At 40.9% G+C, this 19,802-nt stretch overlaps 1 pseudogene; it reads left to right on the top strand.

The window, feature by feature from the left end:
• The window catches only part of LOC110502094, a 332,876-nt pseudogene that overhangs the window by 19,167 nt on the left and 293,907 nt on the right, over positions 1–19,802 (top strand).

Below are 19,802 nucleotides of genomic sequence, written 5' to 3'. Positions count from 1 at the left end.
TATAGCACTTTGTGACATCGGCCGATGTAAAAAGGGCTTTATAAATGGTTTTACCAAGAATAATCTCAATACCTGGTTCAAACAAGGGTATTACACTAACATTAGGCTATAACTAGCAAAGCAAATGGCTCTGAGATATGAATAATATTACTACACATACATACAATGTTAGCGAGCCAGCCAGCCAGCTAAAGTTAGCTAGTTAGTTAACGGTACACTTTATGTGAAATGAAAATTACTTTCTGGCAAAATTAGAAACGTGTAATATCTGAAAATAGAGCTAGCTTGACTATCTTACCGTATACATGGATGGATGCTTCTCCCTCTCTGTCAGGGATGCCCTTAGTTTGAAGATGTAATACGGAGACAGGTGTTTTCTCCATCTCCTTAGCTGTCATACTCTAATTCCACTGATTTCCAAACTTGGTCCTCCAGAAAGTGGAGAGAAACATTTATGCAGTTCTACTATGTGATATCTTTAAAAAAAACTGTGTTAGAAAGGATTACCTACACATTCTGACCAGCTCAAATAGACAGAACCGAGCTACATGACAGACCAATCCAAACTCATCTCTCAGCATGTCCAGCCCACTCATTATCTCAGCCAATCATAGCTAGTGGGAAGGTTCTCTCTATATTTTTCTGTGGCTAAACCAACTAGACTCATAAGTTAATAATTGTATTCGTATTTACAGATGGCATACAAGTTTGTTATTAAGGCACATGAAAGTTCACATGTTCCAGAAGGCATTTCTGCAAGAAAATGCATTTTGTTTAATTTTTTTAAGTTGACTTTCAAATGGCTCTCCTGTGAAGTAGTGATGTGTGACATACGCATAGTTTCCTGAAACGAGTCATATATTCTGCCATGGAGCTGAGAGAAAATGTTGCAGTTTTAAAGCTTATTTGTTGCAATTTTCCACATTTAACGCTATGTTATATTGCTCAAACCAAATAACAAAATTAATACTGCTAAATTCACTGTTTTGGGAAATTTTCAATTTGGTAATTGTTTGTTCTCAAAGATTATAAAAAAATATATAGTTCCATTATATTTTCTACATATTTTATATCTGGTTTTAGTCGTTTAGGTTTCCATACAGATTAATTATGTGAGATTTGCCAATTTTTGTTACACTTAGGTGTCCCGGAAATAGGCTTAGGCTAACTGCCCAAGGTTTTCAATAGCAGAAAAATCCCCAGTACAGTTTAAACTGCCTGAATGTTCTCTTTTCATTAGTATCCCAAGAAAAATAATATAACTACATTGTGGAAGCAAAAGGGTAGGTCTGCAATTTGCAGATGATTGCAGTTTTCTTAATGCACTATAGTTATTTTGAACAGGTCATGATAATTTACTTTAGGTTAATTTGTGCTGCAGTCCACTCAAAAGGAATGACCGTGGTCCAATTTCTGTCAAATCATCTTCGCTTTACATTGCTAGTAATTATTATATTTTGTGGATATACAGTACCAATGACATAAAACAATGTTGAACTAGCAATGATTTCTGATGATGCACTAAGCAGCCTAAGTTTCAGGTTTAAAAACTTTCAGGCATGGCTTCGAATTATTCAATTTTTAACAAAAATAGGTGAAAACCAGGTCACGTCGCGATAACAGCCTGAGGCTATAATGCATCAGGGTGTTTTTTTTCTGTCTGTGTCCATAATGCAATAAAATGTATTGTAAATGTGTCCATTCCCTGAGAGAGTTGGCAGCAATAGGACGGAGGTTTAGGGGGGTAATGTAGCGTAGGACCTTGTTTTTGAGCTGAAGGACAGACTAGGCCTTCTGCATTATGTAATGTTTACCTCCCCTGGCTGTCCTGCAGCCCCTGTTGACTCGTTGTAAAATCTGAAACACACAGACTGCATCCTAAATGGCACTCCATTCCCTATGTACTGTAGTACAATGAGCCCTGGTCAAAAGTGGTGCACTACGTCGGGAATAGGCTGCTAGTTTGGACAGAGACATTGATCTGCAGTGAAAATAGAGAGCCCTTTTCAAGGATATGATGTTTTAATTGAGAATACACATGTCCTTGTAATGTGCATGCTTTAACTGTCTTCTCATCTTATATTTCCCTTCGATAAGGGGAGGAGAAGGAGGACGTGTCTCAGGTATGAAAGCCGTTCCAGGTCGTATTCTGACAGCTCTGACACGTCATTATTTTGTGTGTGACTGGAGTGACATCGTTGAAGCAGTAGGTAATTGGATCTGGTGTTTAGATCGTCGTCCCGAAGTCAGGACGCCTAAGTGTGATACAGATCAAACATAGCCCATCGTCATTTACCCCTCATTAGCATCCGGGTGCTGTTCATAATGTTCACAATGCTGCTGTCAGTGTCTTCTCTTTAACCTGTCATGTGCATTCTGTTCAGTTATGATCTAAACTCATATTTTCCCATCCAGAGGGGAGGGTTGTGTTGTGAGGCAGAGGCAGAGGGCTTTGGAAATAAGACTTTTAATTTAGTGGCAATCTCTCCCCAGTTGGAGTACGGCTCATCTAATTCCGGAGGCTGCTGCCACCTGCTTATAGAGAGCACAGAAACAGACACACCAATGATTATGTTTTCTCACCAGTGTGTGTGTGTGTGTGTGTGTGTGTGTGTGTGTGTGTGTGTGTGTGTGTGTGTGTGTGTGTGTGTGTGTGTGTGTGTGTGTGTGTGTGTGTGTGTGTGTGTGTGTGTGTGTGTGTGTGTGTGTGTGTGTGTGTGTGTGTGTGTGTGTGTGTGTGTGTGTGTGTGTGTGTGTGTGTGTGTGTGTGTGTGTGTGTGTATGTCAGGCCTGGAATTTCATGATTTAGGGGCAAGGCCACTTGGCCTTAAGGGGCTGCCCAATTTGCCAGGGCACCAAGGGTACCAAGGCAGTTAACCCACTGTTCCTAGGCCATCATTGAAAATAAGAATTTGTTTGACTTTCCTAGTTAAATAAAGATAAAATAAAGGCCTTCGGCCAGGGCACTAATGCCATTAACCAAATCGGTTAATTAAATTGATTCGGAAACACTATTCTGTTAAGAAAAACATAAGCAATTACTGTGGAAGATTGATTCATTGCTTCTTTGAAATATTTTGTGTGTCCCTTGCCTTAGTTATATATCTAGTACCTACTGGCTAAAACTTGATGCTTTCCAGATGATATCCATGGAAAAGAAAAGCTTGTAGGCCTATTGTGTAGGCTATACAATAAACCCTTTGTCCTCCCGATTCTGTAACCTATACTTACCAAACAATATAATCAAGAATTATAGTTAATGAATTAAGATGTATTGATGACTTTAAAGGAGCATTATGTAATATTTTAACATTGTTATTCAGAAAAATGTTCATGAATATCTGCAGTAATGACCCAACACACCTCTAGGCTGTATAAAGGCTATTTGACCAAGAAGGAGGGTGATGGAGTGCTGCATCAGAGGACATGGCCTCCACAATCACCCGACCTCAACCCAATTGAGATGGTTTGGGATGAGTTGGACCGCAGAGTGAAGGAAAAGCAGCCAACAAGTGCTCAGCATATGTGGAAACTCCATTAAGACTGTTGGAAAAGCATGCCAGGTGAAGCTGGTTGAGAGAATGCCAAGTGAGTGCAAAGCTGTCATCAAGGCATAGGGTGGCTACTTTGAAGAATCTCAAATATAAAATATATTTAGATTTGTTTAACACTTTTTTGGTTACTACATGATTCCATATGTGTTATTTCATAGTGTTGATGTCTTTACTATTATTCTACAATGTAGAAAATTGTAAAAAATCATGAAAAACCTTGAAATTAGTAGATGTGTCCAAACATTTGACTGGTACTGTATAGATTCTGATGCAAAATTGCATTCTATTTGTGCAGCTTTCCTATTTGTCAACCAAAGCCATATTATTTCTCGCACAGGGCGTTAAGTTGAACAATACAATAGGTAAACTATTCTACTATGGCGGATAGCAGATTGAAATAGTGATTTTGCTGTCCGTTGCACGACTTGTTGTCTGAGGTAAAGTGGACAGTTCTTCTAACATCTTCAAATGTTTGTTCCATATTTTTGGGGGAGTGGCGGCAACAATTTAGCAACAGCGCAGAGATGGGGTAGAGCAGTGGCAGCCAGTAGGGATAGCAATAGACCTACTTTCTTTTCTAAATTCTATATAAGGACGGGTGGCGTTGCATCCCCGATGTGTCTGTCTTCACTTGAACTTCGGAGCTGCAAGGGCTGAGAGAAGGACCCGGTCGTTGGCCAATATAAATGAGATATCTGAGAGTGCCAGTGAGTGAGGTGCTTCGGAGTGTGGTGATTGGAAAGAGCAGTGTGAATTTCACTGGCAGCCGGGAGAAGGGAATTATAATTATATTCAGCCCAAGGGCACAACAGCCACTTTGGCCGCAAGGCATGGATTTTTTGGGGGGCCATTATAGCCACACAAGGGTGGCTGGGTAATTCGAAGCTGTGTGTGTGTGTGTGTGTGTGTGTGTGTGTGTGTGTGTGTGTGTGTGTGTGTGTGTGTGTGTGTGTCAGGCCTGGTGTGTGTTCTAAATGTGCATTGGTGTGTTCATGGTGGCCTTTGGAGGTGGCATACTGTATCTCACCCAAAGGATTCAATAAATAGAGGAATGACAACCACACAGTGTACCAACAGGTATATTATATTAGAGTTTGAGTTTCACTCTTGATGTTGATTTCCCTTTGTGATTGATGAGAACTGAACTGACCACTCTGCCCTTGAAATATGGTTTGCTCAGAAATGTTTTTCTACCATGCTGCAGTGCAACTTTCTCAGAATCTTGGCTGGTTATGTTTGGAGCACTTGAAATGGTTTGAGTCCTATTCCTGTTCCCATTGTGTTTCTAACATGGCTGATGGTGCATTGGGAGGATAGTAGTTTCAAGTTTCAAAGTTTATTTGCCACAAGCACAGGATGCGACAGGTGTAAAGCAGTAAAGTGAAACACTCAATTGAGAGCTCTTTCACAACAATGCACACAGCAAATTGGCCAGTGTTGATTTTTCTAGTGTTGATTCTTGAGTTAAATTCACCCCTTAAGAGTGAAATTAACACCCAGTGGTGTTAAATAACCCACAGTGTTGGTGTTAATAACCATAATTATTGTGTAGAAAAAACAGTCCAATCAAAACTATGCCCACCAGTATCATATTTCCCAGCATGCTCCACTGCAGGTTACTTTTTAAGGATTGTTTTTAATGTCTGTGTTTTTGCATGCACAATAATTGATTAATTAATCTTATGCTACACAAAGATAAATATTTTATTTAAAAAATAAACTGAAATGGTTGTTCCAGTTTAAATGGTTTAGGTAGTCTTCTTATAAACCTTCCTAACCCTTACAGTTGTTCTGAATGGAGGTTGCAACATTTCAAGCGTTGGATATCCTAACTCTGGCTGAATTCCAAAAGGAATTACACATCACTTTGCCAGCATAAGGTGACTTGCAAGGTTGATGTGGTCTTTAAATTATGAGTTTCGTAAGACCTCTGTGTTTGGAAAAATTCAGCTATCAAAGTAAGGCTTTTAGATATACCTGTATGTAGTTTAATAGAGGTTAATATTAATGACAGCTTTTGCCTAGATGCTCACTTGGTAAAAGCCACAGACTTTCCAAATGAAGGAATTCAATAACGATGTCTGTCGCTAACAAATACGGTCATGGTAATTCGACAATTCACTCAGCAAAAATGCACCCTGGGAAATACGCAAATTAGGCTTTACACCACACAGTGTTAAAACCCTACCCAAAAAGGATTTACTGTAAAACTACAGGTTTTAATTTCTTACACTGAGAAAGTGTAGATCTTTTCAAACACCACAATCAACTTAATTTGAACACTTTAAGAGTTACATGGGGAACACTGCAACAGAGTTAAATCTTTAACACTTTCAAAAGTGTTATTTTAAAACCATTTCAATGAGACTCATATGTTCACTGAAAATAGTGTACATTTAACACTTTCGGAGTTAAATGTACACCATTGATTTTGCTGTGCAGTGATAATCACAAAAATAATAATATAAATTTTAATAAAAAAACACATAAGAAGTATGTTATCAGTTGAAGAAAGACAACTATGCAAGTATATACAGATCATTGCCAGTACCATGTGCAGGGGTACTGGAGTGGTTGAGGTATGTTTATACATAAAAAGTGACTGGCAGTAGGATATAAATGTAAACATGGCTGAAAGGTGACTGATAACAGGAATATATAAATAATTATGGTAATATACTAACGGTAATATATAAACTCAGCAAAAAAAGAATGTATGAACATAACCAGATTCAACAACTGAGACATAAACTGAACAAGTTCCCTGAACAAAGGGGGGGTCAAAATCAAAAGTAACAGTCAGTATCTGGTGTGGCCACCAGCTGCATTAAGTACTGCAGTGCATCTCCTCCTCATGGACTGCACCAGATTTGCCAGTTATTGCTGTGAGATGTTACCCCACTCTTCCACTAAGGCACCTGCAAGTTTCCGGACATTTCTGTGGGGAATGGCCCTAGCCCTCACCCTCCGATCCAACAGGTCACAGCAGTGCTCAATGGGATTGAGTGCCGAGCTCTTCGCTGGCCATGGCAGAACACTGACATTCCTGTCTTGCAGGAAATCCCGCACAGAACGAGCAGTACGGCTGGTGGGATTGTCATGCTGGATGGTCATGTCAGGATGAGCCTGCAGGAAGGGTACCAAATGAGGGACAAGGATGTCTTCCCTGTAACGCACAGCATTGAGATTGCATGCAATGACAACAAGCTCAGTCCGATGATTTTGAAAAATGTTTTACCTTTATTTAACTAGGCAAGTAAGTTAAGAACAAACTCTAATTTTCAATGACGGCCTAGGAACAGTGGGTTAACTGCCTTGTTCATGTGCAGAACAAGAGATTTTTACTTTGTCAGCTCGGGGATTCGATATTGCAACCTTTCGGTTACTAGTCCAACACTCGAACCACTAGGCTACCTGCCGATGCTGTGACACACCGCCCCAGACCTTGACGGACCCTCCACCTCCAAATCGATCCCGCTCCAGAGTACAGGCCTCGGTGTAACGCTCATTCCTTCGACGATAAATGTGAATCCAACCATTTCCCCTGGTCAGACAAAACCGCAACTCGTCAGTGAAGAGCACTTTTTGCCAGTCTTGTCTGGTCCAGCGAAGGTGGGTTTGTTCCCATACGCAACGTTGTTGCCGGTGATGTCTGTCGAGGACCTGCCTTACATGCCCTCAGTCCAGCCTCTCTCAGCCTATTGTGGACAGTCTGAGCACTGACGGAGGGATTGTGCTTTCCTGGTGTAACTCGGGCAGTTGTTGTTGCCATCCTGTACCTGTCCCACAGATGTGATGTTCAGATGTACCGATCCTGTGCAGGTGTTGTTACACATCGTCTGCCACTGCGAGGACAATCAGCTGTCCGTCTTGTCTCCCTGTAGCGCTGTCTTAGGCGTCTCACAGTACGGACATTGCAATTTATTGCCCTGGCAACATCTGCAGTCATCATGCCTCCTTGTAGCATTCTTAAGGCATGTTCACGCAGATGAGCATCCCTGGGCATCTTTCTTTAGGTGTTTTTCAGAGTCAGTAGAAAGGCCTCTTTAGTGTACTAAGTTTACATAACTGTGACTTAATTGCCTACCGTCTGTAAGCTGTTAGTGTCTTAACGACCATTCGCAAGGTGCATGTTCATTAATTGTTTGTTATTATTTTTTATTATTTTTTATTTAACCTTTATTTAACCAGGTAGGCTAGTTGAGAACAAGTTCTCATTTGCAACTGCGACCTGGCCAAGATAAAGCATAGCAATTCGACACATACAACAACACAGAGTTACACATGGAGTAAAACAAACATACAGTCAATAATACAGTAAAAAAAACAAAAAAAACATGGGAAACAGTGTTTAAACCCTTTACAATGAAGATCTGTGAAGTTATTTGGATTTTTACTCATTATCTTTGAAAGACAGGGTCCTGAAAAAGGGACATTTCTTTTTTTTGTTGAGTATAGATGTAAACAGGAGTAATAGTGAGCAGTAGCAGGATAAATAGATAGATACTAATGGTAATGGCAATCAATAATCAATTAACAGCGTATTGGTAGTAATAAATCAAATCAATAGTCATTTAGCAGCAGTGTGAGGGGGTGTGTGCGCGTGGGTGTGTGGCGTCAGTAATGAGTGTGTGTGATGATGTATGTGTGTCACACTCTGACCATTATTTGCGTTGTTTGTTTCTATGTTTTGTTTGTTTGTTTGTTTAGGGTACTTCGTGTTTTTTCGTCTTTCATTAAAAATATGTATTCACAACACGCTGCGCTTTGGTCTCCTCAATATGACGATCGTGACAATGTAATTGTATGTATGTGAGTATATTTGTGTGCGTGTGAATAAGAGTGACAATGGAAGGTACAGTATGTGTTTCTGAGTTGGAAGAGACCTGTGGATGACCAAAGAGTCACTCTGGATAGTCTGTGGGAGAGAGATGGCAGTAGTTGTTAGGCATTTAACAGTTTTATGGCCAGGGGATAGAAGCTGTTTCGGAGTCTGTTGGTCTGAGCCTTAATGCACCGGTTCCACCTGCAGACAAGAGCATGGGGAACAGCATGTCTCGGTTGGCTGGAGTCTTTGGCAATTTTCGAGCCTTTCTCAGTCATTACCATCGTGTCGTCAGCAAAGTTGATGATGGAGTTGGAGTCATGCATGGCCACACAGTCATGGGTAAAGAGGGAGTACAGGAGGGGGCTGAACATACACACCTGGGGTGGCCCCCGTGTTGAGGGTCAGCGTTGTTGCCTACTCTCCCCACCTGGGATTGGCCCAAGGATTCATTTGCAGAGGGAGCTGTAGTCAGTGAACAGCATTCTCACATAGGTATTTATCTTGTCCAGGTGGCAGAGGGCAGTGTGGAGTACAATTTAAATAGTATCGTCTTTAGATCTGTTGGGGTTGTATGCAAGTTGGAGTGGGTCTAGGGTGTCTGGGATGATGGAGTTGATGTGAGCCATGACTTGCCTTTCAAAGCACTTTATGATTACAGTGAATGCTACAAGGTCATTTTGGCAGGTAGACTTACAGTTTTTGGGAACAGGAATCATGGTGGTCAGTGTGTGGGGATCACAGACTGGGACGAGGAGAAGTTGAAATGACCGTGAAGATGCCTGCCAGCTGGTCTGCACATGCTCTATGAACGCGCCCTGGAATACCGTCCGGCCCCGCGCCCTTACGATTGTTGACCAGATTAAAAGCCTTACTCATTTCGGACTTGGAGAGCGGGGCTTGTACGTGTTTGTGTCCTCAGCCATAACCTCGGGGTTGGCTGCGACAGCCCTGTGTGTTGTGGTAACTCTGTACCTATGTGTTAATCCAAGGCTTTTGATTGGGTAAGCAGCAAACCTTCACTGTGGAGACAACGTCGGCGAAGCATTTCCTGATGAAGCCGGTAACGGAGGTGCTTAGCTCGTTGATGCTATCGACAGAGTTCGGGAACATATTCCAGTCAGACCTAGAAAAGTAGTCCTGCAGTATAGCCTCCATTTCTCTACATAGTGGACCATTTCGCTACAGAGCGTTTCATGGGTACTTACTGTTTGAGCTTCTGTTTGTAAACATGAAGCAGGAGCACTGTTCTGTATTTCATCCCCTATCTCCCAACATATGCTCTAACAGTTACTATTTTCTGTATTTTCCTCTCCCCCTCTATTAGTATTATAAAGGACAACGTATCCATCTTGGCACCTGGAGACCTTAAAAAGGAGCAAATTGTAAAACCTGTCAGGGTGGTTTTCATTGAACCATGGAGTGACATCAAAGTACTAACGCCTACATTAACCCCCTGCTGTTTCGACAGAGGAGATGTTGTTGGCGCGTATCAAATGAAATTGTATTTGTCACATGCGCCAAATTACTTAAAAACCCTTAAACAACAATGTAGTTTTAAGAAAATAGAGTTTAAAAAAATGTACTAAATAAACTAAAGTTAAATAAATATATATATAATAATAATTATAAAGTAACACAATAAAATAACAATAATGAGGCTATATACAGGGGTATGTCAATGCAAATAGTCCGGATGGCCATTTCATGAATTTTTCATCAGTCTTATGGACCTAGACTTGGAGCTCCAGGACCGCTTGCAGCGTGGTAGCAGAGAGAACAGTCTATGATTTGGGTGACTGGAGTCTTTGACAATTTTTGGGCCTTCCTCTTACTCTACCTAGTATATATAGTAGGTCCTGGATGTCAGGAAGCTTGGCCCCAGTGATATACTGGGCTGTACGCACTACCCTCTGAAGAGCCTTACGGTTGAATGCTGAGCAGTTGTCATATCAGTTGGTGATGCAACCGGTCAGGATGCTCTCGATGGTGCAGCTGTAGAACTTTTTAAGGATCTGGGGCCACATGCCAAATCTGTTCAGTCTCCTGAGGGGGGAAAGGCGTTGTCGTGCCCTCTTCACAACTTTCTTGGTGTGTTTTGACCATGATAGTTTGCTGGTGATGTGGACACCAAGGAACTTGAAATTCGACCCACTCCACTACAGCCCCGTCGATGTGAATGGGGGCATGTTCGGCCTTCCAGTTCGCTTTGAGTCAGTACAAACACAGACAACACATAAGGGCTATGCCACCAAAAGTCACCAAGAGAATGAATTGATTCCCTGTAAAAATATTATATTTAGTAATACAACATGGATAAATGCATTTTGAGCCTCTGTACTTCAGAATAAACTGTATAATGTATTGTAATGACCATAAATCAATAATTGCTATTCTGGTTTGTTTTTCAGTAGTGTAAACACAGTTAGATTATGAAATAGTGCTATTGCCAAACCAATTATTATAGGCAACATAAAAACACTGGTTATAATCAGATAATTATCTTCCAGGAAGCTGGATTATAGCCAGCTGTTATTGAGTTCAACTGTAGTTTACTGCACCTAATGTTTATGCTAATATGTATACCCCACACAATGCTGCAACATACAATGCCTTCTAAAAGAACGGCTATGAATTACATTTATGTGAATGGCACTACAACGGTACAGTACATGATTGTGCCAAAAGTATTGATTGACAGATTATTGATAGAATGCACAATCTGTAAATGTTTCCCTCTATGATTGGCCAGGAGACATGAAAAAAATACTGCACAATGTATTCCAAACCAATAGCTTGTAGACAAGATTGGTTGTAGCCTTTTCGTTAAATAATGTACCATATTATTCATTTGAAGTCTCCCCCACCCACCCTCCCTCTAAACAATTTGATTTGTGCGTTTTCATCTAGATTCCTCCCTTAACACAAATTATGTTACTATTTCTTCCCTTAAATTAATTTGACTTTTTTGTGATTGCTGTGCTGCTGTGTTTTGTGTTTTTTTTTCTAAATGTAAGTTGTTGTGAATTGGCCCCAGCCCCAGTCATCACCGCTTGAGGCTGATGTATGGGAATTTTATAGTACAGTAAGTGGTTTTGAATTTGATGTATTAATACTCGCAAGTTTATTGAAGTGATAGCCTCCATTTCATTGCATTTTGATGACATTACTCTGCTCTCTCTCTCACAAATGTGCATATCTAAATTCTCTATGTGATTTACATTGGATTTGTGATCAATGCACACGTCTCCGTTTTGGGTCACACTTTATTTGGGTAGTGAAACTGTGCTCCAACCAGTTAGTTATTATTAATCGTAGATATTTGTTGATGTCCACTGGGAAGAAAAAAACAACATCTAAATGTATATTAATGTTGAGGAGACTCGAGATGACATATGGATCTAAAGGCTTGCAGCTAATCTGGTTGACATTTAAAGATACATTAACAGGGACAACATGAATGCCACTGCCTCTCAGAAATAATACAAACAGACTATTCCTGATGCAAACCTTAATAGTACAATAACATATAAATATTGCAAAATATGATATTTTTCTGAGAAGTGAGCTAAAGTGAATCACTGGCCCACCCACACTCTAAGCGGTCTCCTGCCCTTAAACCAAGAGCACAGTGTGGGGGAAGAAGGGGCCATTCATAAAGAGACTAAACACAAAGAACAAGTAAACAAACACCAACTAATGAGACCTAGTTACCATCCAGGGGTTCTGCAAAGTGAGGACAGGGCAGGATACTACTCTTTACATTCACATGTTCTACCCAAACACACTAGTAATTGATTCACATTATAGGACCAAATCAAAAATAACTTATCCAAGCCAGCACAGAATGGTTCAGGTCAACCCCATGATGCTCTAGTTATTTCAATGGAAACCAGGCACTGGTGTAAAGCCTTGTCAGGTATTCTCTAATGAGTGGAGAACAGAAGGAAATGATACTGATGTATTAACTGAAGCAGTGAGGCAATGTTCATGGGTGACCACGAAACCATGAAATGGAACCTCAGCTCTTATATGTCATCAGAACAATTTGCCTCTGTTGTCCTAAGGGCAGGAAAATACAGAGCAGAATCTCCTTCTGGCTGTAAGCAACATTTCAAATGTCAACGACCTGAAGGTCACTGGGGGAGAAAAGGTTATTTGAAAAGAGGGTAGTTTTAAGGTTGTTGAGGCTATTGAAGTTAGCGTGGTGAGTTCATTTTTGGCTTACTCTTGGAGCCATATTCGCTTATGTATTGTCGGAAGCTACATGTCTTTTTTTCCAAACCTAAAATACACCCACCATTGTTTTCCTAGATCTGTTCTTCAAACAAATTAACTGGCAATTATAGTACTCTTTCAGACGGACCTTATAAATCCGGGATGTCAAACTCATTTTCCCCCGGGGGCCACGTTCGGTCTGCAACGAGGGCCGGACAGCCGCACTGAAAATTTGATATATTTACTCACCGTCAAAATTGTCCTCTATTCATTGTTTTTGGAATCTTCAATGCTCCCCTTCTGTCTAGCTTACTTTTCAGTGATTATTAGCAAGCTGGACACAGTCAAGGAACTGTATGAATGTAGGTCCATTATCATGAGGAGAGTAGAGGAGAGAAGTGGAGAGGAGAAGAGGAGGCTGATTATGTGGCCAGGGTAAGGTTTGGAATTTATCCATGACACTCTCCTACTCTCACTACCATGGTTTAATTATAACCACTCATTGTCAGGACCTTGGTTTACTGTCCAATCCACAAGATTGAACTCTTTGTAGGGCAGTTTCCCTGATCACTGCCCTGAGGCATTGGTGTCTGCTTTGACCAGAGGGATGATTGCCCCTTACTGCCCTCACTAAGCAGCAACACCGCTGGTCTCCCTTCCAGGGCTATACCAGGCCCAACTCTGCTGAATTCTCAAACAGTAGCTTGCAAGAGAGTGTGGTGGTATGTCTTACGTTGTCATGACTGGGTCAGTCTCAAGTTAGGATTTGGTTCTTAGCATCTACAGGTCTAACATTTTTTTTCTATTCGTTTTTGTTTCCAAAGTCAGAGGCAGAATACACATTATGCGCTAAGGAGAGCTTGCGATGTGTGACCTTAATCATCAACATGGTTGGAAAAGGAATCCATTGGCACACATGCAATCACAAGGCATGAGCGTTACGAATCTAGAACAGAAGAGTTCAATGAGCATCCCTACTGATTGATTTTCTATACATTTCTTCCAAGAATTCATCATTCCACATACCGGTGGTGGAGCTCTGAATTAAAATGATAATTATAATGAACATAGCTTATGAAATTTTAGCCAGAAGGCTTTTCATTGCACATTAAATAGATGGATTAGCTAGCCCAGTCCCAGCTGATTTCTCACTATTCTCTCCTCCAAAGAGTGTAAATATCACCATGGTTTTTAATTTAAAATACTATGTGGATAGGGATAACGGAGATTGAAGATTTACTTTGGCAGTAAGTGGACTCACACCAGCAAATGACATTGCATATATTATTTTAAGTTAATGGAAAGGACAAAAACAAAAAAAGCTGATTTCCGTTGCACTGAATAGAGTGGACCCACTTATCTCCTTGTAAGCTCATTGTTCATAGGAAAACATTTGATATCCTCAGCCCCTTGGGCAGCAATAGTCTCTCTCTCACTGCACCCTCTGTTATTGAGAATGATATGAATAGTTTTTTCTTCACAGCAACATTAGGTTGGGATATGACCCTTGATGGCTTTGGAACCTGGGTGAGCCCTCATTTCCTGTGTTCTATCACGCACCCACCGGCACGCAACCAATTGTGCTATTTTGTGTGGTTTTTTTGCATTATTTGTAACTTATTTTGTACATAATGTTTCTGCCACTGTCTCTTATGACCAAAAGGAGCTTCTGGATGTCAGAAAAGCGGCTACTCACCTCGAACTTGACGAAGATTTTATATTTAATGAGTCGGAAACTAAAAATGTACTGTTGCTACCAGACCAGGCCCAAACCCCGTATTTCGCATGAAGAGGAGATGGCGATACAGGAGACGGGCCTTGTGAGAAGTCGCCGGCGAGTGGGTAACCCACCTCTACCATCCGTCCTATTGGCCAACCTACAATCACTGGAGAATAAACTGGATGAGCTCTGTTCAAGACTATCCTACCAACAGGATATTGAAACTGTAATAGCTTATGTTTCACCAAGTCGTGGCTGAACGACGACATGGATAATATACAGTTGGCTGGGTTTTCCATGCATTGGCAAGACAGAACAGCTACATCCAGTTAGACAAGGACTGGTAGTGTGTGTCTTTTTGTGAATAACAGCTGGTGCGCAAAATCACATTTTAGGGAAGTCTCAAGGTGTTGCTCGCTTGAGGTAGAGTACCTCATGACAAGCTGTAGACCACACTATTTACCAAGAGAGTTTTCATCTATATTTTTCTTAGCTGTCTATTTACCACCACAAACTGATGCTGGCACTAAGACCGCACTCAATGAGCTGTATAAGGCCATATGCAAACAAGAGTCGGTGCTCCTAGTGGCCAGAGACTTAATGCAGGAAAATGTACAGTACATCCGTTTTACTTCATTTCGACCTGTATGTAACACCTGCAACCAGAGAAAAAAAACTCTAGACCACCTTTACTCCACACACAGAGATGTGTAAAAAGCTTTCCCTTGCCCTCCATTTGGCAAATCTGACAATAATTATATCCCCCTGATTCCTGCTTAAAAGCAAAAACTAAAGCAGGAAGTACCAGTGACTCGGTCAATACGGAAGCGGTCTGATAACTAAGCTACTGGACTGTTTTGCTAACACAGACTGGAATATGTTCCAGGATTCATCCGATGACATTGAGGAGTATACCACATCAGTCACCGGATTCATAAATATGTGCATTGATGACGTTGTCCCACAGTGACCATACATACCCGTACATACCCCAACCAGAAGCCATGCACTACAGTTAACATTAGCACTGAGCTAAAAGGTAGAGCTGCCGCCTTCAAGGAGCGGGACTCTAACCTGAATACTTATAAAAAATGAGCTGACCATTGACACGAGCCTACCAGATGAGTAAAATTACTTCTATTCACGTTTCAAGAGCGACAAGATAACTTCTATGCACCCAAGAGCGACAAGATAACCTGGGTAAATGTCGACCAACTGGTAGCAGTCACATCTGTAGCCACGAAGTGCTTTGAAAGACTGGTTATGGCTCACATAAACACCATCATCCCGGAAACCCTAGACCCACTCAGATGATGCAATCCACATTTCCCTTTCCCACCTGGACAAAAGGAACACCTATGTGAGAATGCTGTTCATTGACTACAGCTCAGTGTTCAACACCATAGTGCCCTCAAAGCTCATCACTAAGCTAAGGACCCTGGGAATAAACACCTCCCTCTACAACTGGTTCCTGGAATTCCTGATGTGCCGCCCCCAGGTGGTAAGGGTATGCAACAACACATCTGTCACGCTGCTCCTCAACACAGGGGACCCTCAGGGGTGCGTGCTTAGTCCCCTCCTGTACGCCCTGTTCACCCACAACTGTGTGGTGAAGCACGACTCCAACACCATCATTAAGTTTGCCGATGACACAACGGTGGTAGGCCTGATCACCGACATCGATGAGACAGCCTATAGGCAGGAGGTCAGAGACCTGACAGTGTGGTGCCAGGACAACAACATCTCCCTCAATTTGATCAAGACAAGTGAGATGAACGTGGACTACAAGTGAAGGAGGGCCGAGCACACCCCCATTCACATCGACGGGGCTGTAGTAGAGCAGGTCGAGAGCTTCCTTGGTGTCCACATCCCCAACAAACTATCATGGTCCAAACACACCAAGACAGTCGTGAAGAGGGCACGACAATGGCTATTCCCCCTCAGGAGACTGAAAAGATTTGGCATGGGTCCTCAGATCTTCAAAATGTTCTACAGCAGCACCATCGAGAACATGGTTGCATTACCGCCTGGTAAGGCACCTGCTCAGCATCCGACTAACCTCGACTAACCTGTACCCCTGCACATCGGTACCAGTACCCCCTGTATATAGACTCTTTATTGTTAATTTATTGTGTTACTTTTATATTGTTTTTTTGTTTTTTTAATGTGTTTCATCTCTTGACATGATTCTTTTATTAATCAATTATTGTGAGGCCGGAGTTGTGCCACTCTCATCTACAGTAATTGGAGAGACTTAACTAAGACACCAGTTACAGGAGCTACAGCTGCCTGCGTTTGGCATACATCTACCCACTGAAGACGTGTCATACTTAATTATCTAAAACTTTATCGTACCTGACTGTTTGATGTCTTGAAGTCTTAGTTTTGCAAACTTTTCCACAGACCCCACAGCACCATAATGAGCAGAATGTGGTTGGTAGTTTTGTGCTGGGCTATGTAGAATGATTGTCATCATCTCTCAGCTGTAGAAAGACCATCTGTGTATTCCTGCATGCTGGATCAGAACCATTGAATATTCAGTATTTTCTCTCATTGCATTTTATCAGTGCACACAGGGAGAGGATTGGGAGATATTGTCAGAGACCTACACATTCCTACACAGCAAATTATCCTGTGTTAAATCAACACTGAGAGTGTTAAATTAACACTGAGCGTGTGGACCTGTGTAGACGCTGGAAATAACACACTGATTGATGTAAAGCCTTTCCCCCAGAGTGTTTTGCCTTTCATGTGAGTTGCAGAGTGCCATTTGTTAATTAATGACAGAGACATGGTTGTTGCATTCATCCATTTTCAGTCCTATGGACTTCACCAAGTGACATCTGGAGCGAATATGTTATCATTCGAAATGTATTATTTAAGGCAATCAAGGACCTACATAAACATTAACTCTGCAATAGTTGAATTAACATTCATGTAAAATGATGTAAAATAACACCAGTGTTGGCATTAATAACATGTTTAACCAACACCACACCCATTTCCCAGCATGCTCTATTGAAGGTTGACTTAAATTATTGTTTATTTCAATATCTATGTTTTTTGCATGTACATTGATTGATGACATACATTTTCTAAACTAATACAATATGTTGCTTGGATTTTTTTGTGCCCGTTGCTGAAATTGTTGTTCCAGATTAGATGCTTTAGAAAGCTTAGTCTCTCCAACCCTGGCAGTCATTCTGAATGCAGATTGCGGGTGATTAAATATGAACATCAAACCCTGCATGGATTTCAGTAGGAATTACACATCTCTTTGCAAGCCAGCATGATGTGACAGGTTGTTTATATTACCCGAGCATGTGTTAATTTAACCTTCAATTGGGTTTTCATTCACGTTCATGCTGTGTAGACCAAGCAGCTGGGTCTTTTTTAATGTGGAAATCACATTTTGATTTGCATAGGTTTTTAAGGAACTCTCTGACTTTGCTGATAACTATTTTATTGAGAAAAAAGTGTACATACTATACCTGTGATATGTGGTTGTCCCATCAAGCTATCTTTAGATGAAATCACTAACTGTAAGTCACTCTGGATAAGATTGTCTGGTAAATGACAAAAATTTCATTTTTTTGTTGTTGTTGTCATTCCAGACATAAAATAACACAATATATGGCACATTATATGTCAATATATGTCACAGGGGTAAATATATGGGTCATGACAGTGTTTTGACCATATTATGACAGGTTATGACAAGTTGTCAGCTGTTATGACATATTTTGACATGGTTATGACTGTGTTATGACACTGGGTGTCAAGTAAAGTGTTACCATTTGCTGTTTGTATGGTGTTCACTTTGAAAAGCATTTATTCGGGCTACTAGTGAATATTCTGTTAAAGATTTTCACCTATTTCCCTTAAAATGCACCTCTTTTCTAATGTTGGTTGAACTGTGGATCCCAAACTGTGGATCGCGGCAGGGTTCCATTTGGGTCACTGGATGACATTGCCCCCCAACATTTTTTCTGGGGAAATACATTTTCAATGTAGAAAAACACTTTCAGTGTTAACGTAAACAATTAAAACCATATAGAAATTAAATAGAAAACATAATGGACCTATATATTTTTCAATAATAGCCTATAGTCTTTCAGAATTTACAATGAACAAAATAAAAACTGGACATTCAGGCCCCCATTGATTTTGTTATAATGTTTGAGCATAAGAACACAAGATTAGCCATGTCAAAATGATTAGAATTGTAGGAAATTGCCTTTAAAACTGCAAAATGTTATGTTAGCTCCGTGGCAGGATGTGTGGAACTGCACATTTTTCTCTACTACCAAGATATATATATATATATACATATATATTATTATTATTTTTACTTTTTTTTACTCGACTCGAAAGACAGAAATTGGTGGGTCAGTAAGTAAAAAAGTTTGGGAACCCCTGGTTTAGGCTACTGCTTTCCTAGTATACTATATAGCCTACTCTATACGAGAACAAAGATTACATCCTATTGTGTGCAATGTAGGCTTCATTCCAAAACGGATAGAGAAAATGTAACCTAAAAGATTGACTCTTAACACAGGTCTCAGAGGAAAAGTGTGAAAAGAGCCCAGTTGATTGGGCTGCCATTTTGCTCATGTATGAAATATGAACTATCAGAGTAGAGGTCACTTATATTTGACTTTCCCTAAATCTACCATATCCTCGGGGCTGGGGCGATATGTCATAGTAATAAGAGACCTAAAAAGATCAAATTTCGATTAAATGTAATAAAGCAGGCCTGAGAGGAGAGGAGAGACCATGGCATTGTTACAGGGAATCATTATGGTCTCACTTCTATTGCTCCCACAAATCTCACAAATCTTTAATCTCTTGGGAATGACAGACCCCTTTTGTAATAATGGCCACCTTAATTGTGGCATCATCCTGCCTTATGAAGTGTAATTGAAAGCTGTGAATAAGTAATCCCTCAGCGAGGATGGTTCAAGTGCTCTTGGTTTTATACGAGTTTCTACAGAGGTACATGGAGGAACACTGGGGATCGATAAGAGATCCTGTCACATGTAACAATAAATCTCCTTGTTAAAAGGCTATTGTTGCCGTTATGGTAATTGACACCACTGTAGTTAGGTGTGATATAACACATTTACAGTGCTGGCTGTTTGGGGCAGATGTGTTTTATGTGCTGTCGTGGGTTGCTGCCACGCAGATGAGGGTCACCTATATGCCTCATGAATCCTTAAACAGCTGCTCTTTCGCTGTGCGTGTGTGCGTGCGTTTTGTGCTTACGGTGTGTGCATGTGTGCGTGCGGATGCATGCGTGTGTGTGATTACACTGTTATAGGTTCTACTGTGTGGTTCAGGAGCATGGCTTTCCCATTGTAGCTCACTGAACATCTACCGTGTATAAAGAACAATACTGTCTAGTGTAAACAGAATTTGCATACTCAGGAATATGCCTCCTATATATTGCACTCTGATGTGCTGCTGTGAATGGTAATCTTGTTTC

Source organism: Oncorhynchus mykiss, chromosome 22 (genome assembly GCF_013265735.2).
Source record: "Oncorhynchus mykiss isolate Arlee chromosome 22, USDA_OmykA_1.1, whole genome shotgun sequence".
Lineage (NCBI taxonomy): Eukaryota > Metazoa > Chordata > Actinopteri > Salmoniformes > Salmonidae > Oncorhynchus > Oncorhynchus mykiss.
This window is presented reverse-complemented; position numbering and strand designations above follow the sequence as displayed.